At 45.9% G+C, this 24,079-nt stretch overlaps 1 protein-coding gene across 6 annotated transcripts in view; it reads right to left on the reverse strand.

The window, feature by feature from the left end:
- The window catches only part of LOC115168368 (nuclear receptor coactivator 3), a 109,694-nt gene that overhangs the window by 31,299 nt on the left and 54,316 nt on the right, over positions 1–24,079 (reverse strand). For 2 of the 6 annotated variants that reach the window (XM_029723553.1, XM_029723556.1), the window contains 2 exons: positions 7,108–7,187; positions 495–545 (listed from right to left, as the gene is read on the reverse strand). The exons of 1 other annotated variant lie outside the window; for it this stretch is intronic. The gene's annotated coding sequence lies outside the window, so the exon portion shown is untranslated. Of the gene's footprint in view, positions 1–482; positions 546–7,080; positions 7,188–24,079 lie in introns of all 6 variants that reach the window. 3 more of the 6 variants (XM_029723557.1, XM_029723555.1, XM_029723554.1) reach the window with 3 other exon arrangements.

Consider the following 24,079-nt stretch of genomic DNA (forward strand, 5'->3'; position numbering starts at 1 on the left):
TACAGCCCTGAGTCGTGCCTGTCAATCCAATAGAATCCTACTCAGATGCACTCTGCCTCATAGTCAGTTTTAGATACTAAGTCTTGCATAATTTGTGTTGTTTCGTTATGTTGCATTAAAAGTGGCTAATATTGTGTTGATTCAATCACAATTCCCACAGTAGAGGGAAACGTTGATAGTGTTAACTAAAGGGGAAAACTCTAGAAAGTTGAGTGAAGTTCAATCTCGTGCTTCTCTGCACGGGCTGATATTTCTTCGGCGTGGCAGTCCCTGGGAAGCTGCGCACAGCTTAGAGGGAACATTGGTTGTGACTCAGCAAGGCTAAGAGAGCTCCAGAAATCCCTGAGGTTGAACCACCTCCTTGAATTGCTCTCCAGCATACCAACCAACCAAATAACCAGCTAGCCAGCAGCCTAATGGTCCCATATCACCTACATGGCACTGGCGGAAATTGAAAATAGAGACTAAAAAAAAATACTTGCCCATGAACTCACCTCTTCAGCAGAGTATAAATTATGAAATCCAACGTCATTGAACTTTACATCCTGCAAGCCAAAAAAGGAGAAAAGAGTAAAATATAGCATGGAATTCACTGATGTACAGCAGCCACAAGCTGTTAGGGTATTGATGCAGTTTAGAGACTAAATGTTTATGCAGATCGAAAGAGAGAGAAACAGAACGAGAAATATGAGAGACAGACAGACAGACAGAGAAAGGGTGCCCAGGAACAGTGCTGGAGATGTAGCCAACATTGTAATAGCACGGCTGTGTGTGTGTGTGTGTGTGTGTGTGTGTGTGTGTGTGCATTGAGAAAATTAGCATGAATGATTTAGGGTGGAGGATGGGGCCCAAACGAGCAGCTCTCTCATGACTGATGATGTTTGTGTGTTTGAGAGCCATTAGGCAGCTGTTTACAGGCATGACGCTATGCAGGCAGAGGAGGAAGGGAGGGGGGCGGGAGAGAGAGAGTAGCGTGTGTCGTGTGCATAGGTAGGTCTGAGTGTCTCTTGATCATGTGTCTCTGTATGGGAGCCAAAACATATTACTGTTTACCCAACCCATGGTATGACCCTTTGCAATGAGGACTTTGTACCGAGGGACATTCTCTGACTTCCCAGTCAATCAGATCAGTAACATTAGGTGTGTGTGTGTGTGTGTAAGGTAGCACAACAAGTTCAGTCAGAAACAAATAGAGAGAAATAGTCTCTGTTTCTCTCTATCTCAGTTCTGACTAGATACAAAACAGCCTCAAACCAGCCTCCCACGATAACATGAGTCATATAAAGAATGACCCAGTGCAACAAACAAACAAGTGTCTAGAATGGCTTACTGGGCAGAGACAGACAGACAGGGAAAACACACTGAGGTACAAAAGGAATAATAGAAACTCAACTATATATGGAGATTTCTCTTGGCCCGTCTACATTTATGCCTCAACAGTATCCGACTGATCTCTGTGACTTGATATTGTAATGAGGTATATCTGTACTATACCATATCTGTACTAAAAAGCACTATCAGTTTTTTTTAAAGGAGTCAAGCAATCTCCACTGATACCACCCATTTCGAATGCATTTTCACCAGGAGAAGCACACCATCAATGACCTACCTACCTACACTACTGGTTTATAGGATTTCACTGCACAAAGTGGGGCTGCAGTACATTACCTTTTTAGAGTTCAATTGGGTCTCTCTTATTTTCTGAGTGAAAATGAGAGCCCGTTAACGCAGAGCGACCTGAGCATGGCAACAAGGAGAGGGTTAATAATGACCACTGGTTCCCTGTGCATTTAACAACTAGCCTAATGCTGGGAGAGGCAAACAGACGAGACAGACTGAGGCTTCCTTGTTTCAGATAAGTGTCTCTCTTCTCGTTGTTTTTCGGGTGCGAGCAGGCAGTTGGGCGGGCAGGGGGCGGGGGTTTGTGGTTAGCGGGGGCAGGGAGTTGTGAGGCTAGGTGATACAGACAGAGACAGCCAGCCCCATTTTCATAATCTCTGTTGACAAAACAGAAGAGCAGCGCGGCCCGGCCAGATCATGTAAACTCCAGTAGGAACACAACAGACAGACCTGCAGTCTACAGCCATGCTGACGTTTAGCTCACTGCTCTGACAATGACTGGCTGTAGTCAGGTTGGTGACCTCCACTGTAATTAGCCCATGTTGGGACAAAGTTAGGAAAAATACATAATACATAATACATAATGCATTGGGTCGATACTAGAGAATGGTTGATATACAGGACTGACTGAGGCATCATGGGTAGAGGAGTCTTCCTGCTGATCTAAGTCAGTGTGACACGATGCAGCAGAATCTCAGACTCACCTGCAGATCCCCCATTCCTCTTCTCTACCCTCTCCTTTCCATAACCATCCTTCTCTCCTCCCTATCCCCCTCCTCTCCTCTAAATAATATCCTTCTCTCCTCCCTATCCCCCTCCTCTCCTCTAAATAATATCCTTCTCTCCTCCCTATCCCCCTCCTCTCCTCTAAATAATATCCTTCTCTCCTCCCTATCCCCCTCCTCTCCTCTAAATAATATCCTTCTCTCCTCCCTATCCCCCTCCTCTCCTCTAAATAATATCCTTCTCTCCTCCCTATCCCTCTCCTCTAAATAATATCCTTCTCTCCTCCCTATCCCCCTCCTCTCCTCTAAATAATATCCTTCTCTCCTCCCTATCCCCCTCCTCTCCTCTAAATAATATCCTTCTTTCCTCCCTATCCTCCTCCTCTCCTCTAAATAATATCCTTCTCTCCTCCCTATCCCCCTCCTCTCCTCTAAATAATATCCTACTCTCCTCCCTATTCCTCTACTCTCCTCTAAATAATATCCTTCTCTCCTCCCTATCCCCCTCCTCTCCTCTAAATAATATCCTTCTCTCCTCCCTATCCCCCTCCTCTCCTCTAAATAATATCCTTCTTTCCTCCCTATCCCCCTCCTCTCCTCTAAATAATATCCTTCTCTCCTCCCTATCCCTCTCCCCTCCTCTAAATAATATCCTTCTCTCCTCCCTATCCTCCTCCTCTCCTCTAAATAATATCCTTCTCTCCTCCCTATCCCCTCCTCTAAATAATATCCTTCTCTCCTCCCTATCCTCCTCCTCTCCTCTAAATAATATCCTTCTCTCCTCCCTATCCCCCTCCTCTCCTCTAAATAATATCCTTCTCTCCTCCCTATCCCCCTCCTCTCCTCTAAATAATATCCTTTTCTCCTCCCTATCCCCCTCCTCTCCTCTAAATAATATCCTTCTCTCCTCCCTATCCCTCTCCCCTCCTCTAAATAATATCCTTCTCTCCTCCCTATCCTCCTCCTCTCCTCTAAATAATATCCTTCTCTCCTCCCTATCCCCCTCCTCTCCTCTAAATAATATCCTTCTCTCCTCCCTATCCCCTCCTCTAAATAATATCCTTCTCTCCTCCCTATCCTCCTCCTCTCCTCTAAATAATATCCTTCTCTCCTCCCTATCCCCCTCCTCTCCTCTAAATAATATCCTTTTCTCCTCCCTATCCCTCTCCTCTAAATAATATCCTTCTCTCCTCCCTATCCCCCTCCTCTCCTCTAAATAATATCCTTCTCTCCTCCCTATCCTCCTCCTCTCCTCTAAATAATATCCTTCTCTCCTCCCTATCCCCCTCCTCTCCTCTAAATAATATCCTTCTCTCCTCCCTATCCTCCTCCTCTCCTCTATATAATATCCTTCTCTCCTCCCTATCCCCCTCCTCTCCTCTAAATAATATCCTTCTCTCCTCCCTATCCCCCTCCTCTCCTCTAAATAATATCCTTCTCTCCTCCCTATCCTCCTCCTCTCCTCTATATAATATCCTTCTCTCCTCCCTATCCCCCTCCTCTCCTCTAAATAATATCCTTCTCTCCTCCCTATCCCCCTCCTCTCCTCTAAATAATATCCTTCTCTCCTCCCTATCCCCCTCCTCTCCTCTAAATAATATCCTTCTCTCCTCCCTATCCTCCTCCTCTCCCCTAAATAATATCCTTCTCTCCTCCCTATCCCCCTCCTCTCCTCTAAATAATATCCTTCTCTCCTCCCTATCCCCCTCCTCTCCTCTAAATAATATCCTTCTCTCCTCCCTATCCCTCTCCCCTCTAAATAATATCCTTCTCTCCTCCCTATCCTCCTCCTCTCCTCTAAATAATATCCTTCTCTCCTCCCTATCCCCCTCCTCTCCTCTAAATAATATCCTTCTCTCCTCCCTATCCCCCTCCTCTCCTCTAAATAATATCCTACTCTCCTCCCTATTCCTCTCCTCTCCTCTAAATAATATCCTTCTCTCCTCCCTATCCCCCTTCTCTCCTCTAAATAATATCCTTCTCTCCTCCCTATCCCCCTCCTCTCCTCTAAATAATATCCTTCTCTCCTCCCTATCCTCCTCCTCTCCTCTAAATAATATCCTTCTCTCCTCCCTATCCCCCTCCTCTCCTCTAAATAATATCCTTCTCTCCTCCCTATCCCCCTCCTCTCCTCTAAATAATATCCTTCTCTCCTCCCTATCCCTCTCCTCTAAATAATATCCTTCTCTCCTCCCTATTCCCTCCTCTAAATAATATCCTTCTCTCCTCCCTATCCTCCTCCTCTCCTCTAAATAATATCCTTCTCTCCTCCCTATCCCCCTCCTCTCCTCTAAATAATATCCTTCTCTCCTCCCTATCCTCCTCCTCTCCTCTAAATAATATCCTTCTCTCCTCCCTATCCCCCTCCTCTCCTCTAAATAATATCCTTCTCTCCTCCCTATCCCCCTCCTCTCCTCTAAATAATATCCTTCTCTCCTCCCTATCCCCCTCCTCTCCTCTAAATAATATCCTTCTCTCCTCCCTATCCCCTCCTCTCCTCTAAATAATATCCTTCTCTCCTCCCTCTCCCCTCCTCTAAATAATATCCTTCTCTCCTCCCTATCCTCCTCCTCTCCTCTAAATAATATCCTTCTCTCCTCCCTATCCCCCTCCTCTCCTCTAAATAATATCCTTCTCTCCTCCCTATCCCCCTCCTCTCCTCTAAATAATATCCTTCTCTCCTCCCTATCCCTCTCCTCTAAATAATATCCTTCTCTCCTCCCTATCCCCCTCCTCTCCTCTAAATAATATCCTTCTCTCCTCCCTATCCTCCTCCTCTCCTCTAAATAATATCCTTCTCTCCTCCCTATCCCCCTCCTCTCCTCTAAATAATATCCTTCTCTCCTCCCTATCCCCCTCCTCTCCTCTAAATAATATCCTTCTCTCCTCCCTATCCCCCTCCTCTCCTCTAAATAATATCCTTCTCTCCTCCCTATCCCCCTCCTCTCCTCTAAATAATATCCTTCTCTCCTCCCTATCCTCCTCCTCTCCTCTAATAATATCCTTCTCTCCTCCCTATCCCCTCCTCTCCTCTAAATAATATCCTTCTCTCCTCCCTATCCCCCTCCTCTCCTCTAAATAATATCCTTCTCTCCTCCCTATCCCCCTCCTCTCCTCTAAATAATATCCTTCTCTCCTCCCTATCCCCCTCCTCTCCTCTAAATAATATCCTTTTCTCCTCCCTATCCTCCTCCTCTCCTCTAAATAATATCCTTCTCTCCTCCCTATCCCCCTCCTCTCCTCTAATAATATCCTTCTCTCCTCCCTATCCCCCTCCTCTCCTCTAAATAATATCCTTCTCTCCTCCCTATCCCCCTCCTCTCCTCTAAATAATATCCTTCTCTCCTCCCTATCCCCCTCCTCTCCTCTAAATAATATCCTTCTCTCCTCCCTATCCCCCTCCTCTCCTCTAAATAATATCCTTCTCTCCTCCCTATCCTCCTCCTCTCCTCTATATAATATCCTTCTCTCCTCCCTATCCCCTCCTCTCCTCTAATAATATCCTTCTCTCCTCCCTATCCCCCTCCTCTCCTCTAAATAATATCCTTCTCTCCTCCCTATCCCCCTCCTCTCCTCTAAATAATATCCTTCTCTCCTCCCTATCCCCTCCTCTCCTCTAAATAATATCCTTCTCTCCTCCCTATCCTCCTCCTCTCCTCTAAATAATATCCTTCTCTCCTCCCTATCCCTCTCCTCTAAATAATATCCTTCTCTCCTCCCTATCCCCCTCCTCTCCTCTATATAATATCCTTCTCTCCTCCCTATCCCTCTCCTCTCCTCTAAATAATATCCTTTTCTCCTCCCTATCCCCCTCCTCTCCTCTAAATAATATCCTTCTCTCCTCCCTATCCCCCTCCTCTCCTCTAAATAATATCCTTCTCTCCTCCCTATCCTCCTCCTCTCCTCTAAATAATATCCTTCTCTCCTCCCTATCCTCCTCCTCTCCTCTAAATAATATCCTTCTCTCCTCCCTATCCCCCTCCTCTCCTCTAAATAATATCTTTCTCTCCTCCCTCTCCTGCCCTGATTTACTCATCTCCTCCCCTCCTCTCTCAATACCACCTCTATACTATAGACATAATCGCACTCAACCCCACCTCTTCCTACACCACCACTATCCCTCTCTTCTCCATAATCATCCATCCCCCGCCTCCCCTCCTCCTGTGTGTGTGTGTGTGTGTGTGTGTGTGTGTGTGTTGCTGTCACCTGCAGACTAGGGTACAGATAAATGCTTTTTTTCTGTCTCTATAGGAGGCAGAGCAGGGGGAATAATTTGATTTCTCCTGCTGTCTCCCCAGCAGCCTCTTTCTCGCTCACTCTCCACCTTTCCATCTCAGCCTCTCTCTCCTTTTACTATCTCCACCTTTCTCTCTCTCCACCTTTCTCTATCTCCACTTCTCTCTCTCTCTCTACCTCTAAATCTGCTCTCCCTTGCTCTTCCCTCTTTTTACCCCTCTACATCTCCCACCCCCTGCTTTCTGTTGCTTAAACCTGTACCATTGAAATTCAATATGACAAATCCAAAATGGCTCCCAAAGCAATGGACCTTCGCTCTAAATTACCATGTCCGTTCTAGTTGCTCATTTCTATGGTCTGGCCAGGGGATCAGAAAGAATGTTATGTTCCAGAACAGATGAGCAAAACGAAAAACCGTGTTCCACAACAGATGAGCAAAAAGTAAACATTTGAACTCTGTCTACAACAAACTATAGTCCACCAAAACAGGTAACCTTACCAACAGCCGTGTGATGACGTGACCCACCTTGTGACGGAGCCTAGAGTGGAAGAGACAATTTCTCTCCTGCAGATAATGGTCCTGGACTGGTCTACTGGTATTCTACCCTGGAGTATATAGAACACACACACACACACACACACACACACACACACACACACACACACACACACACACACACACACACACACACACACACACAGAGAGATAATAAGCACTTCTGCTGGACATTGCATATTTGTTATGTTCATATTGGTGAATAACAGGGCTTGGTATTAATCAAGTTGTTAATGACAGCCCAAGAAACAGCATTAACATGAGGAGCAGAAGACTTGAGGGAGGCAGCCTGGGTCTGGGTCTGAGAACAGGGACATTTCACTGTGCTTTCAGTTAGTGAACGTGCACACACAACATCCTTATTCCGAAAAAGGATGTTGTGATATGAGTTGGAAGGAAGTCCAGAAGTATTAGAGCGAGACTATGACATGGTGACTAGACCAGCCACGCGTGTGTCCGCGTGTGCATGTTCATTTTGTCCATCCACACCAGACGTGATCATGACACGCAGGTTCAAATATCAAATCCAACTGGGAACTAACTTTATTCATTTGGGGACAGGTCGAAACACACGTGAAACTAGGGCTGACCCCATTTTGTCGACTGGTCGATTGCTTGGTCGATAGGCTGATGGTGGCAAATACATATAAAACAATTATGGCACAAGACAGGAGACACCCGTCTGATTCACGATTGTCTGAGTGGACTAATCCATTGCTGAAGCCTCAGGGATGGCAAACCAGTATCATCAGTAGTACATTTACAGTTAATTCTCATCATTTCTCATCTACATTTGGTTGGTTATGGTCATTTCTGTTATTGCATTCAATATATTATTATTCCAGTCATACCGTTGTCATTGTATGAGTGGACACGTTGTTTGAAGAGCGCACACCTAGGCTACATTTGGTTTATTTCATTTTGTTTGGAGCGTTCCTGTCAATGTTGAGTAAGGACACGCACCTGATAATGCATAGAAGTACAGTAGGCTACCTGGCCTGCACACAAATGTAGACCTATAAATACTCCCATTTGGGGATCTGATAGTATTTCTGATTGTCTTAACTCACCATCCCTGTGGAGATTCTCAAAGTCATTTTTTCTTTGCCTCTAACAGTAAGTAAACAATCGTAAAATCGCCCAACCCTAGAGTGTACATGTGTGCGTTTGTGAGCGCATGCCCGTGTGTGTATGTTTGTGAGCTCGTGTCTGTGTTTGTGTGTGTGTTTGTGAGCTTGTGTCTGTGTTTGTGTGTGTGTTTGAGAGCGCGTGCCCGTGTGTGTATGTTTGTGAGCTTGTGTGTGTGTGTTTGAGAGCGCGTGCCCGTGTGTGTATGTTTGTGAGCTCGTGTCTGTGTTTGTGTGTGTGTTTGAGAGCGCGTGCCCGTGTGTGTATGTTTGTGAGCTCGTGTCTGTGTTTGTGTGTGTGTTTGAGAGCGCGTGCCCGTGTGTGTATGTTTGTGAGCTTGTGTCTGTGTTTGTGTGTGTGTTTGAGAGCGCGTGCCTGTGTGTGTATGTTTGTGAGCTCGTGTCTGTGTTTGTGTGTGTGTTTGTGAGCTTGTGTCTGTGTTTGTGTGTGTGTTTGAGAGCGCGTGCCCGTGTGTGTATGTTTGTGAGCTTGTGTGTGTGTGTTTGAGAGCGCGTGCCCGTGTGTGTATGTTTGTGAGCTCGTGTCTGTGTTTGTGTGTGTGTTTGAGAGCGCGTGCCTTTGTTTGTGTGTGTGTTTGAGAGCGCGTGCCTGTGTTTGTGTGTGTGTTTGGGAGCGTGTGCCTGTGTTTGTGTGTGTGTTTGAGAGCGCGTGCCTGTGTTTGTGTGTGTGTTTGAGAGCGCGTGCCTGTGTTTGTGTGTGTGTTTGAGAGCGCGTGCCTGTGTTTGTGTGTGTGTGTTTGAGAGCGCGTGCCTGTGTGTGTATGTTTGTGAGCTTGTGTCTGTGTTTGTGTGTGTGTTTGAGAGCGCGTGCTTGTGTGTGTGTATGTTTGTGAGCTTGTGCCTGTGTTTGTGTGTGTGTTTGAGAGCGCGTGCCTGTGTGTGTGTGTGTGTTTGAGAGCGCGTGTCTGTGTTTGTGTGTGTTTGAGAGCGCGTGCCTGTGTGTGTTTGAGAGCGCGTGCCTGTGTGTGTGTGTGTGTGTGTGTTTGAGAGCGCGTGCCTGTGTGTGTGTGTTTGAGAGCGCGTGTCTGTGTGTGTGTGTGTGTGTGTGTGTGTTTGAGAGCGCGTGTCTGTGTTTGTGTGTGTGTTTGAGAGCGCGTGCCTGTGTGTGTTTTAGAGCGCGTGCCTGTGTGTGTGTGTGTGTGTTTGAGAGCGCGTGCCTGTGTGTGTGTGTGTGTTTGAGAGCGCGTGCCTGTGTGTGTGTGTGTGTGTTTGAGAGCGCGTGCCTGTGTGTGTGTGTGTGTTTGAGAGCGCGTGCCTGTGTGTGTGTGTGTGTGTTTGAGAGCGCGTGCCTGTGTGTGTGTGTTTGAGAGCGCGTGCCTTTGTGTGTGTGTGTGTGTGTGTTTGAGAGAGCGTGCCTGTGTGTGTGTGTGTGTTTGAGAGCGCGTGCCTGTGTGTGTGTGTGTGTGTGTTTGAGAGCGCGTGCCTGTGTGTGTGTGTGTGTGTGTGTGTGTTTGAGAGCGCGTGCCTGTGTGTGTGTGTGTGTTTGAGAGCGCGTGCCTGTGTGTGTGTGTGTGTGTGTTTGAGAGCGCGTGCCTGTGTGTGTGTGTGTGTTTGAGAGCGCGTGCCTGTGTGTGTGTGTGTGTTTGAGAGCGCGTGCCTGTGTGTGTGTGTGTGTTTGAGAGCGCGTGCCTGTGTGTGTGTGTGTTTGAGAGCGCGTGTGTGTGTGCTGGAGAGCGCGTGCCTGTGTGTGTGTGTGTGTGTTTGAGAGCGCGTGCCTGTGTGTGTGTGTGTGTTGGAGAGCGCGTGCCTGTGTGCCATGCATCATCCAGCCTGACCGTTGGCTGCACCCCGTGATGAGGACCAGATGGGGGCTGTCAGGGGGTCGCTAGTTTGGGTGATGTATGGGCCCTCACAAACCAACAAAGGCCCTCCTTCAGCCGATGTGTTTCCTACTAATTGAGAGGGGAGAAAGATAGAAAAGGAGTGAGAGAAAGAGTGATTGCTTAAACAGAGTGGATTTATGGCATGTCCGTGACAAAGGGGAACTTCCAGTGAGAGTTTAAGGGGCGGGGACAGATAGGCCTTCAGTGGGATCATTAATGCGTCGTTGTGCTCGTATTAGTAAAGCCGTTCAGAACAGCACTAATAATGCTAGTTAACTGCATGTGGTGCTTGTATAAATGTTAGGCCTTGAATATAAGAGCATTGAGAATGAGGTTAAGATGCATTGAGTGTGTGTGTGTTCAGCTCATAGGCACCGAGGCACGCTCTCGCCGAGGCACGCTCTCGCCGAGGCACGCTCTCGCCGAGGCCTTTTCCAGTCCCTCTCTCATGCCCTCATCTCCTCCTCTTACACTCTCTTAGCTCGTTCTACTTCTCAATTGCACCTTGCAGAAAAGAGTGCCTTTGATTTAACTATAAAACAGACTGTGTGTGTGTGTGTGCGTGCGTGCGTGTGTATGTGCATGAAGCCACTGCAGCAGCATATAACCAGACAAATCACAAAAGTATTCACATCATCTCACCTTGGTCTTGTTAAACAAATACCATTAAAGTCCAAAGTGATTTTAAGACAGATAAATGATTGTTCCCCTCAATAATTACAGTCTTTCCAGTGGGTCTGCCTGTCATCCACGTCTGGCCTCAACAACAGCCCAAGGCTCAGCTAAAGAATGGAGAGAATGTGGAAGAGGAGGGAAGGAGGAGAGAGAGATGACTTGGATCATTTACGTTTGTCTATCCCATGTGTAACTCTGTGTTGTTGTATGTGTCACTAGCCTATATTGAATGCAATAACAGTGTTCTCAACTAGCCTACCTGGTTAAAAAGGTGAAATAAAACATTTATAAAAATATCTCAGACTGGGACTGAGGGGAAATCTGGAGAGTCAATTGGAGAGTGAGACAGTAAGTGCCAGGCAGGCTACAGATACAACAGGAAAGCATAGTCTGTCTGTCTGTCTGTCCCTGGAAAGGAGCCAGTGTTAGAATGGGAAGATCAGTCTCAGTCAATGGAAGTCTATGTGCTGTTGACACCTGGGAGTCTTTCTGCAGTGCGTATGCAGAGCGAAAGGTGAAGCCTGTGGCATGATGTCGCATAACGCAGCAGACACACCCTCATTCAAAACACATTCATATCATAACAGCCACTCAGGTCAATGCAACTGTAGCTTTAGGGCAGAGCACATTTGTGTAGCGAGCAAACTACATAGGAAGAGGGGGCAATGATACTCTAGCACATACAGTAACAATCTCACCCATTCTGTCTCTCTGCTAACTCACTGTTTGTTTATTTTTCTCATTTGCCTTCTACCTCTTTCACTGAGCATTTCTTCCCTGTTCCCCTGTCCATCCCTCCCTTCCTGCATTCATCTCTTTCTTCTCTCCATCTCATTTCTGTCCTTTATAGTGGAACTATGTATTTTTCTCTTTTTGTCGGCCTTTCTGTGTTCTGGCCCAGAATAAGGGAGACAGTGTCTGCATCAGCCAGCACACACAAACAGCCCAGTAAGGCCCACATACAGCTACTGTGTGTGTGTGTGTGTGTGTGTGTGTGTGTGTGTGTGTGTGTGTGTGTGTGTGTGTGTGTGTGTGTGTGTGAGAGAACTCTGGGTGACCAGTCCCCTCCAACTGAACCGGCACTTACACACTAGCAGAATAGGAACCAAGCCACATCTTGGCATCTCGCCTCCCCTTAACAAATCCCACCACAGAGGCTAATAAAAAATAAAAAATGTCCACAGCCCAGCTCAGCTCCACAAAAGCATTCTTAAAATCAATGCTCTCCCCCGTTCATAAAAACGGACCACTGACTCTCAATTCACCACACGAGACGTGGGTGACCATCTCCATGGTACTGTGCCCCTAATTCTGGCCAATCAGAAAGGGAGTAGCAACATTTGGCGAGACAGTTAGTGCCTTCATTGGATGCTTTTCTTGAGTAGTCTATTCAGTGTGAACACATGAACACTGCAGAGAGCAAAGATTTGATTCTGACTAACTCCATGTTTAGAACAAACACTATTACCAGAAGATCCACTCCTATGAGAAAGAGCAGGGGGAGATAAAAGGGACTCAAAACTGGTCCCAGATCTGTATGTGCCTTAGTCAACTTCTCTGACCGTCATTGCTATGCCATAAGATCTGATCTAGGACCTGGTTAAAATAACTCCTCTCTCCCAGGCGGTCCTGAGAACAGAAATAACGCTGCTAGCAGGCAGCAGCCCAGGGTGTCTATTGTGGCTGCCATCAACCATCTATTTACACTGCATTCGGAAAGTATTCAGACCCCTTGACTTTTTCCAAATGTTGATACTTTACTAAAACATATTAAATTGTTTATTCCCTCTTCAATCCACACAATACCCCATAATGACAAAGCAGAAACAGGTCTTTACATTTTTTTGCAAATTTATTACAAATAAAAAACCCTTTACATAAGTATTCTTGGGTATGATGCTACAAGCTTGGCACACCTACATTTGGGGAGTTTCTCCCATTCTTCTCTGCAGATCCTCTCAAGCTTTGTCAGGTTGGATGGGGAGTGTCACTGTACAGCTATTTTCAGGTCTCTCCAGAGATGTTCGATTGGGTTCAAGTCCGGGCTCTGGCTGGGCCACTCAAGGACATTCAGAGACTTGTCCCAAAGCCACTCCTGTGTTGTCTTGGCTGTGTGCTTAGGGTCGTTGTCCTGTTGGAAGGAGAACCTTTGCCCCAGTCTGAGGTCCTGAGCACTCTGGAGCAGGTTTTCATCAAGGATCTCTCTGTACTTTGCTCCATTCAGCTTTCCCTCGATCCTGACTTGTCTCCCAGGCCCTGGTGCTGAAAAACATCCCTATAGCATGATTCTGCCACCACCATGCTTCACCATAGGGATGGTGCCAGGTGTCCTCCAGGCGTGAAGCTTGGCATTCAGGCCAAAGAGTTCAATCTTGGTTTCAGAGTCCTTTAGGTTCCATTTGGCAAACTCCAAGCAGGCTGTCATGTACCTTTTACTGAGGAGTGGCTTCCGTCTGGCCACTCTACCATAAAGGCCTGATTTGTGGCATGTTACCGAGATGGTTGTCCTTCTAGAAGGTTCTCCCATCTCCACAAACAAACTCTGGAGCTCCATCGAGTTCTTGGTCACCTCCCTGACCACGGCCCTTCTCCACCGATTGCTCAGTTTGGCCTGGCGACCAGCTCTAGGACAAATCTTGGTGGTATTGTGTATAGATTGATGAGGAAAAAAAGTGAATAAATCCATTTTAGAATAAGGCTGTAACATAACAAAAATTCTGAATGCATTGTACAGTCGTGGCCAAAAGTTTTGAGAATGACACAAATATTAATTTCCACAAGACCTCTGCAATCCGCCCTGGCATGCTGTCAATTAACTTCTGGGCCACATCCTGACTGATGGCAGCCCATTCTTGCATAATCAAGGCAGCAGACTTTGTGAAAATTTATTTTTGTGTCATTCTCAAAACTTTTGGCCACGACTGTACATATACAAAAAAAATAAAAATAGGCCTATGCATGAGTCATCCCTTCCAAGAACCTACAGTACCTACCGCAACACCAACAGCCCTAACCTAACTCAACAGTGAAGTTATTTATATACAGTGGGGTCCAGAATTATTAAACCCACCATTGGTGAGTTCTATTTTCCTGTTATCTGACCATATCACTGCCTGGAGTTTGCTCAACGGCAATGGCATCATTAACCTTTTTTAAATTTTTTGTCCCCAATTTCTTGGTATCCAATTGGTTGTTACAGTCTTGTCTCATCGCTGCAACTACCGTACGGACTCGGGAGAGGCGAAGGTCGAGAGCCGTGCTTCCTCCGGAACACAACTCAACCAAGCCGCACTGCTTCTTGACAGAATGCCCACTTAACCCGGAAGCCAGCCGCACCAATGTGTCGGAGGAAACACCGTACACCTGGCGACCATGTCAGCGTGCACTGTGCCCGGCCCACCACAGGAGTCGCTAGTGCATGATGGGACAAGGACATCCCTGCCGGCCAAATTCTCCCCTAACCCGGATAACACTGGGCCAATTGTGCTCCCCCCCATGGGTCTCCTGGTCGCAGCCGGCTGGACTCTAACCCAGAATCTCTAGTGGCACAGCTAGCACTGCGATGCAGTGCCTTAGACCACTGCGCCACTCAGGAGGCCCCATGGCATCATGAACTTGACCAAGTAACAGGACATTTTTGACAAAAACCTGGTTGCCTAAAACTTGGCCGCAAGTGAATCTTCCAGCAAGACAATAACCCCAAGCACATATCAAAATCCACAAAGAAATGGTTAATTGACCACAGAATCTAGATTTCACAATGGCCATCTCAGTCTCCGGACTTGAACCCCATTGAAAACATGTGGTTTGAACTGAAGAGGGCAGTCCATAAGCGCAGATGAAGGTTATCAAGGAACTGGAAAGATCCTGTATGGAGAAAGATACCTCCCAATGTGTTCTCCAATCTCATAAAACATTTTGTCGTTAACCTTGCAAGCAGAGGGTGATGGAGTATTGAAAACTTTTTGAGATTTTTTTTGTATTACTTGTTAAATAAAATCTCTTTCTCTGAGCAATTGAATTAATATAAAATAATATAATATTTTCATTTTTTGAGCATACAATATAGATCAGTATTTGCATTATTTTTTGCATAGTCTTTTTTGCTCATCTTTATCAAGAGATCCAATCATTTTGGACCCCACTGTATATACAGAGAAGACTCCAGTCCTAAGTAGCGAAACAGTTTGGTGGTAGAAACTCTTCTGCAGAACTAGAATAGTTTTGTAGTCAGATATTACTGTTGTCATCCTACACGCAAAAGCAAAAGGTCTATCCACAACAGGATAAGTAAGTCATTGAGCTTATCTACAATCCGACTGGCTAGTTTACTAGCCACCTTGGCTTCCCTATAATGGGGCAACTGGAGTTCAACTGTCACAAGAGTTGCTGAAGCCACTAAGTGCGGGCCAAAGTAATCCAGTGTGTAGAGTAGTGCAACAATAGAACTGCACTGAGCCAAACCTGAGGCTAGCCATGTGCTGAGCATTTGAATGTGCACAGTGCTGCTAGTGTCAACACCTGCACAGTTACAGACTGAGGAAGGGGTGGTGGAGGGGAGAGAGAGAGAGAGATTAACTGTTGTAGGAAGGGACACATTCCAGTGTGTAATTCGGGACTGTCTGGCTGTAAAGTTGCTCAGGAGCCACAAGCAGAACAGAGATAAGATAAGGAGGGCAAAAACACACGTCCTCAGCTGTCACCTTCAGCTGAACCCTGAAGAACAACAACTGAGAGAGTGACGAGACGTGTGGAGCTTGTGTGATATAACACACATCACCTCTATCACCTAGGTGAGGCTTGAGGTAAGAGCCAGACACTTCTATATCATAAACGAAAAAGAAAGGGTTATCAAAAAACCAAGTTGAACTTCATGAGTCATGTATACATAATCCTTCCGTACACAATGTCTAAGTGTATTGTGTAGCAAGCGTACAGTAAAGCCTTGTAAAGATATGACCAGGCAACAGTGTTACACATAGCTTTCCTTTTGCTTGCACACTGAGGGAAGGATGGGAGAGGGTAGTAAGAAAGGGAGAGTGGGAGACAGAGAGTGATTGAACGCTGTAATTTAGGGAGTAAGTTAACGATTCGCAAATGGAGAAAAAAAGGATAATGATATTCCTCCCCGGGAAAATTACCCAGTGTCCAAACATTCTGGTGGGCCTATTTATAATATAATTAAGCATATGCAGGCGGGCGGCTGTTTTATAGCTCCATGGGTGGTGTGTGTGCACGCGTGTGTACACAGAAGGCTACTCAGACCTCATTACAGTAATAGGTCAATCAATAAACCACACCCACCCCCATAACCCTGCCTTGATGGTCACCCTGCTGCCATGGCAACAGAAGAGAGACACGTCAGAAAGCATCAGAGCGATAGGAACTCTCTCTCTCTCCCTCCCTCCCTCCCTCCCGCCCCCTCTCACCCCCACCCAGTCCCTCTCTCTCCCTCCCTCCCCCTCTCACCCCCGCCCTTCCCCTCTCTCTGTGTATTGTCTTTCTCTCCTATCTTCCACCTAACAGCTAAACCAAAACAAAGTCACAAACTTTAAGATATCAGAAATCTGCTTTCCAAAATGACACCATTACCCTACATTCCATTTACACCTGAGTGAGACGTTAGAGAGAGCATCAGACAGTGTTGTGTAACATTGTTATTTCACTAGCTAAGCATAGTTGTGTCACTGATGAAATCACTTAGGATTTGCCACGATCCAAAGTTTCTCAGAATTTGGGTTATTTAAAGAGCAGTGAGCTACACTACATCTTTCTAAAGGGATTAACAGAGTATCCTAACCTGCCTCCTACAGCCTAGCATTATCAAGTGATTAACTTTGACAACAGGACAAACACTGAAAGGTTGATATGCTACTACTGAATGTGATCTGACATGAGGATCCATAGTGAATGTGAAACTGTTCTCCCTTTGTCCTAACCTGCAGCCTAACACACATTCATCATACATAGGTGGTTAACTTTCCTTAGATTAGAGAATTGAAAGGTGAGATGACGAAAACGGATACGGTTACTATCCAAATACAATAATAAGGCTCCTGATCTGTCAGTGAGATATCATGATATGTCCTGATTATAACCACAGTCAGTTAAATGTTGACTAAGGTCCCCAAAAAGTTGGAACTCACAGTAAAGTCCAGAGAATGAAAATGAGAGAGAAAGCAAGACAGAAGGGTGGAACAGTAAGAGAGAGAAAGAGAACCAGAGAGCAAAAAGAACAGAGGAACAGAAAGACAGAAAAAAGGGCTTCAGGTTGGGTGAACCATTCTATTTTCATATCTGACGAACGTTGAGCAAATCCAATCAGCATACAGAACTCTGAGTCATCCGTTCAGACAAACAGAGACACTGTGTCCACCATATATAAACTCAGTAAAAAAAGAAACGGCCCTTTTTCAGGACCCTGTCTTTCAAAGATAATTCGTAAAAATCCAAATAACTTCACTGAATAACTTCATTGTAAAGGGTTTAAACACTGTTTTCCATGCTTGTTCAATGAACCATAAACAATTAATGAACATGCACCTGTGGAACGGTCGTTAAGACACTAACAGCTTACAGACGGTAGGCAATTAAGGTCACAGTTATGAAAAGGGAGATAGGACGGACAGCTGATCGTCCTCGCAGTGGCAGACCACGTGTAACAACACCTGCACAGGATCGGTACATCCAAACATCACACCTGTGAGACAGGTACAGGATGGCAACAACAACTGCCCGAGTTACACCAGGAACGCACAATCCCTCCATCAGTGCTCAGACTGTCCGCAATAGGCTGAGAGAGGCTAGACTGAGGGCTTGTAGGCCTGTTGTAAGGCAGGTCCTCACCAGACATTACCGGCAACAAGGTTGCCTATGGAGACAAACCCACCGTCACTGGACCAGACAGGACTGGCAAAAAGTGCTCTCACTGATGAGTCACGGTTTTGTCTCACTAGGGGTGATGGTCAGATTCGTGTTTATCGTCAAAGGAATGAGCGTTACACCGAGGCCTGTACTCTGGAGCAGGATCGATTTGGAGATGGAGGGTCCGTCATGGTCTGGGGCGGTGTGTCACAGCATCATCGGACTGAGCTTGTTGTCATTGCAGGTAATCTCAACGCTGTGCATTACAGGGAAGACATCCTCCTCCCTCATGTGGTATCCTTCCTGCAGGCTCATCCTCACATGACCCTCCAGCATGACAATGCCACCAGCCATACTGCTCGTTCTGTGAGTGATTTCCTGCAAGACAGGAATGTCAGTGTTCTGCCATGGCCAGCGAAGAGCCCGGAACTCAATCCCATTGAGCACGTCTAGGACCTGTTGGATCGGAGGGTGAGGGCTAGGGCCATTCACCTGAAATGTCCGGGAACTTGCAGGGGCCTTGGTGGAAGAGTGGGGTAACATCTCACAGCAAGAACTGGCAAATCTGGTGCAGTCCATGAGGAGATGCACTGCAGTACTTAATGCAGCTGGTGGCCACACCAGATACTGACTGTTACTGTTACTTTTGATTTTGACCCCCACTTTGTTCAGGGACACATTATTCCATTTCTGTTAGTCACATGTCTGTAGAACTTGTTCAGTTTATGTCTCAGTTGTTGAATCTTGTTGTGTTCACACAAATATTTACACATGTTAAGTTTGCTGAAAATAAACACAGTTGACAGGACATTATTTTTTTTGCTGAGTTCAGCTTACACTGCATTTTTACATTTTAGTCATTTAGCAGATGCTCTTATCCAGAGCGACTTAAAGTAGTGAGTGCATACATTTTCGTACTTGTCTCCCGTGGGAATCAAACCCACAACTTGGGCATTGTAAGGGCCATGCTCTACCAACTGAGCCACACGGGACCTGCAATACAGCACTCATATGACATAGGTTGTTAGGAACACATACTGTCCAGTCAACTCCTGGTAAGTGCACATTAGTACAAACTTTCCGTCCAACAGCTTAAATTGCTCCTGATAACTGTATTGTCCAGTTAGGTGGTGCACACTGACAACAGACCTACACTACGTTTGGGAACTAGTAATAGTACAATCCTAGAACTTCCTCCAGGTCCAATGCTGAATGCATGACCAGACACATGGAGGTAATTGTATGCAATCCACAACCAGAGTTGCTCAGAAGCCAGAGTACGTAAACTGGCTCACAATAACCATCATCAAGGACTTAGAGAGAGCACCTTCCCTCCCTCATCTGCCAGGCCAGGGAGCAGATTCACCTTTACTAAAACATAAACATCCTCCCTATTTTTTACACCGTCAAAAAACTGCAAAGCACAGTCAAATAAAATGGAGAGAGAGTGGAGAGAGGAAGGAAGGGAGATAAACAAGATAGAGTCAAGACAGGGAGAGGAAAAAGAGAGGGAGCTAGAGGAGGGTGTACATTGCAGATTCAGCTATCTACAGAGGTAGGGCAGAAAGCCTTCAACAGCCTGACACACACACACACACACACACACACACACACACACACACACAGTCAGCCGCACGCACACAACAAACACTTTTTTCCTGGAGGAGCATCCAAATCACATTAGCTTCCTGTCTGCCATCCATCATTACCACAGACAAAAGCACACGCTGCTGGAGAGCCACACAAACTGCATAGCAACCCGCAAAACCACACTTAAGCGTGTACACACAGGCACACACACACACTGTTGGAAAATCAATAGCCTATACATCAATACACACAGACACATAACACACATCAAGAGAAAAGAACACACACTAACCTGTATTTAAAACATACAAATAGCCAACATCTACCCTACCTGCATGCATTTGACTTTTCCCCAGCTCTACCTTCTCAGCAGACACACATTAGCATCAGAGAAAATTGTGCAGTCAATTCCATGACTGCACAATGGAAAGAAAAATATAATCTTGGCTTTAAATATTTAAACCGGGCCGAGCTAAGCAAGGGGAGAGAGACATCTTGAGAAATCTTTTTTTCTGTCGGTATTAATCTCCTTTCCCATTAGAGGGGGGATGGGGCCCTTATCTAACAGGCTGTGTGTGTGTGTTTGTGTGCATGTGCAATATATGTTTGTGGGGGTGAGCCTTATCTCATGGGGGACACGTGAGTGTGCACGCATGTCGGTGGTGGGGGTGCTGCTTACCTAATGGGATGTGTGTGTGTGTGTGTGTGTGTGTGTGCATTTGCTCCTTATCTAATGGGCTGTGAGGTAATTGGCTGGGAGAGGGGGAGCTGTAGAGAGGTGGAGGAGAGGAAAACAATCTGGCAAGAGAGAGAGAAGAGTAAGAGTGTGAGAGCTTTATACGTTCTGACCATATGGTGCCATTGTGCTGAGGGAATGGGAAGAGAAAATATCTCTCTGTCTGTGTCTGTGTGTGAATCCCAAACCCCCCCTCGCCCCTACCAACTTCATCGGTGGTCACGTGTTGCTGACGAAACTCGGAGAGTGACTTCCAGAGAATGGCGAGGAGATCAATAAACCCATCAACTTCGGGACAGACTTGTGACTTGAATGATGCAATTCATGTACCACTTTTAAATAATAAAACAAGCACGAAATTCTAATAAACAAATACCCCCTGTCGTTTTTACAAGATATAAACCTCAGTAACAGTTAAACATTTCATTTGGGAGCTATTTCATCTTTTACATGTGTCAAGTCTCGAAATATGACAAAAAAAAGCACGTGACATATAATTAGTCACGCCTCTCCATTCTTTTGTGTGAAATTGCACAAACTAAAAAATAATGCAGTGCCTTATGGGATTCCACTTTGCTCTGAAGCCGGCAGTGTTGCTGGCTCGGGACGAAGTGGTTATTGGGGGAGGTCTAATTAGCCACTACAACCTCCATAATTTTCACTCACTCAGCTTTGGGACACTTGTGCATATGGCCGAGGTGCGTGTGAACGTGCAAATGGAGGTTGATTTGGGATTCAGCCTCTCTCTCATTCTCTCGCTCCGTCTCTCGGTTCTGCATCCCTTTTTGTTTCACTCTCCCTCTGTTTAACTCGACATTCCCCTCTTCCCACCAGTATTCTTTTTCCCATTCGTCTCGCTCTTTCTCTTCATATTTTCCCCTCACCATCGTTTCCCCTCTGCTCCCATTCCTCTCGCTTCCTTTGTAGATACTACCTCCTCACCTGTAACTGTTTCCTCCTTTGGGCTAAACCAAAACCCTTCCAAAACCATCTTGTGCCCCCTCCATCCTCTCTTCATCCCCCCTCCGCCTCTTCATCTACCTGGTCTCCCTCCAGTTTCGATCATCCCCTTGTCCCACCTGTACCATGCTGAATAGTGAACATCCCCACAATCCTCAGCTCATACCACTGCTTCATCCAAACCAAAACGGATTACTTCAATCACCTGATAAACATGTCAACGTGCCATCCTCCCTGTGCGAAGAGCAGCAGACAGTTAAAGCCCTCTGCCTTACACATAGAATCAAAGCAGCCAGTGAGAGAGGGGGGGGGGGGGGGGCTGCTCTTCTAGTTAGCTCATGAAATCTTGTTAAATCGGCCAACTCGAGACCCCCTCAAACCGTTTGAGGTGTAATGAGAGAAAACATTAGCGCCCTGGCGCTCTACTCGCCGGAGCCCAGACCCTCAGTTCCACTTCTATTTATACATTCATTGCCTTCTCCTCTTCCCTTTAGATTATTTCTCTTTTAATAGGGACCAGTTTGTGTCATTATGGCAGTCAAAAAGGCTGCATTCCTCTTCTCTGCCTTGCTCTGTCCTTTCTCCTGTTCTCCCTGTCTCTACCTCGCTCGCTCTCCCTCCCCATCCCCCCTCTCCTGCTGTCTCCTCCCTCTCCACCCCTCCCCCAGCTCTTTCCTTCTCTCTGTGCCTCTCGCTCCCTCCCTCTTGTTTGTAGGGCTGCATGCAGCGCGCCACCAATTCATGGAGGAGAGGGACAGAGAGAAAGAGAGAAGCCAGAGAGAGAGAGAGGGAGACAGAAGGATGGGGGAGACTGGAAAAGAGCAAAGCCAGAGCGAGTGAGACAGACATAGACGGTGAATGAGAGAACAGAGAGAACAAGAGAGAGGAATGGACAGAGAGAGAGAGAAGCGCGCTCCCGCTTCAGTGTTGGGCGTTCCTCTCCAGTTCCTGCACGGTCAAAAGTTTACAGTGGTTTTAATTTCACCTTTCCGCAGCCAATCAGAACACGGCGAAGACTGCTGGTGAACTTTGATCCATTCCAAGAATATGACTGTAAAGATCTGAGGCTTGCCTCCCCGTTTCTAGGGTTTTCCCTCTCTTTTTTTCCACCTCTTCTTAACAGATTTTTTCCTTTCTTTGCTTGTTTATTTGAATGTCCCTGATCACAGAGGACAGAACAACAGTGCTGTTGATCTAAGACAGAGAGTGTAGAGCCTTTATTCTTATTTCATTATCCCACTGTGTCTAGATCAGTGTTGTGTTCAGAAAGTGAGAAAGAAGGGCAGAGAGAGCAATAGAGGGTAGATAAAGAGAGAGGGTAGAGAGAAGGGGTCAGAAGCACAAGATAGATCAACAACCCTTCCTCCCTCCTCTCCTCTTCTGCCAGAACACAATACATGCCTTGGTATTGACACAGCCCCCAGTCTTCATGTTCCACTTGCGTTTGTTGATCAAAAATACTATGCAGAGCAGTGAAAAGGTGTGCGTGTCAGTGTGTGTGTGTGTGTGTGTGTGTGTGTGTGTGTGTGTGTGTGTGTGTGTGTGTGTGTGTGTGTGAGTGAGAGAGAGAGAGAGTAAGCGAGAGAGGGGACGACGACAGTGGAGGGGGAGGCTGGCTGCAGTTAGATCATAGCCTCAGTTAGGGAGGGGAGGGGCATCTTGGCAAATAGAGGGAGCAGAGCATTTACATTTACATTTAAGTCATTTAGCAGACGCTCTTATCCAGAGCGACTTACAAATTGGAGCATGCAAACAGACTGGGAAAAGTGGGCAAAGGCTGGGGCAGAACTATGGAGCGAGATAGCTGCCAAAAGGTTGAACGTATGCATCGTTAGGATTGTAAGAAAATCCATACATAAATTGTTAGGATCGTAAGAAAAGCCATGCTTGAAATATGAAATGCTCACTAAAAAGGGTGTAAAAAAATGTTGCACTAAATTTGAGAGAAATAAGGTTTTTGTGCGTCTGGAAAATGTTTATTTCAGCTCATGAAACATGGGAGCAACACTATACATATTGCGTTTATATTTTTGTCCAGTATACATTTGTTAATAAAATCCAAAAGCTAGCTTGCTAGCTTTCATAATGCGCTGGCTAGACATTCCAAAGCACATCAATGTAATTAGCCAACTGCTATCTGGCGATATGATTTGCTTACACATCCTTCATGACTTTCAGTAAAAACAAATCTTCTGCAAGAGGTAGAAGCAGTGGGTGGTAAAGAAAGTGTACGAGAGCCTTTTCCTCCTGGCTGTGGAGTGCAGAAAGGACCAGACGTTTGTCTACAAGGAGCCAGAGTCACAGTAGGCTATGTGTGCTGTTTTTTTATTCATGTAGTTCTGTCCTTGAGGAAGATGTAGCTGCTGCTTTCGTAACAGCTAATGGGGATCCTAATAAAATACCAAACCCAACATCCCTGTCAACATAGCCACAACGTCAAAGCCTGCTAAACCAGCTGCCATTACTCAAAGCAAGAAGAGGTTAACCAGCTGAAGAACAATCTGGAACCTGCCTGGAACCTTCAACCAACACAACATCCATATTCAGTTAGACTGATGTTGTAGTATACTATACAACGAGTGGGTCTAATCCTGAATGCTGATTGGTTAAAACCGCATTCCAGCCGCTGTCTATTCCTCAAGTAACCACGTTAAAATGCCCATTTACTCTGTTCCATCTGATTGCATTATCCACTCTCATCAGCCCAGCCAGGCAATTTACAGAGCATTCAAAAAGTATTCAGACCCCTTTTTTTTTTTTTGGTTACATTACAGCCTTATTCTAAAATGTATTAAAAAATGTTTTCCCTCATCAAATCTACACACAATACCCCATAATGACAAAGAGAAAAAAAACTGATTTTTTTGAAATTGTTAGTAATTTATTACAAATAAAAACAGAAATACCTTATTACATAAGTATTCAGACCCTTTACTATGAGACTCGAAATTGAGCTCAGGTGCATCCTGTTTCCATTGATCATCCTTGATGTCACACAACTTGATTGGAGTTCCCCTGTGGTAAATTCAATTGATTGGACATGATTTGGAAAGGCACACACCTGTCTATATAAGGTCCCACAGTTGACAGTGCATGTCAGAGCAAAAACCAAGCCATGAGGTTGAAGAAATTGTCCGTAGAGCTCT

This window comes from Salmo trutta, chromosome 30 (genome assembly GCF_901001165.1).
Source record: "Salmo trutta chromosome 30, fSalTru1.1, whole genome shotgun sequence".
Lineage (NCBI taxonomy): Eukaryota > Metazoa > Chordata > Actinopteri > Salmoniformes > Salmonidae > Salmo > Salmo trutta.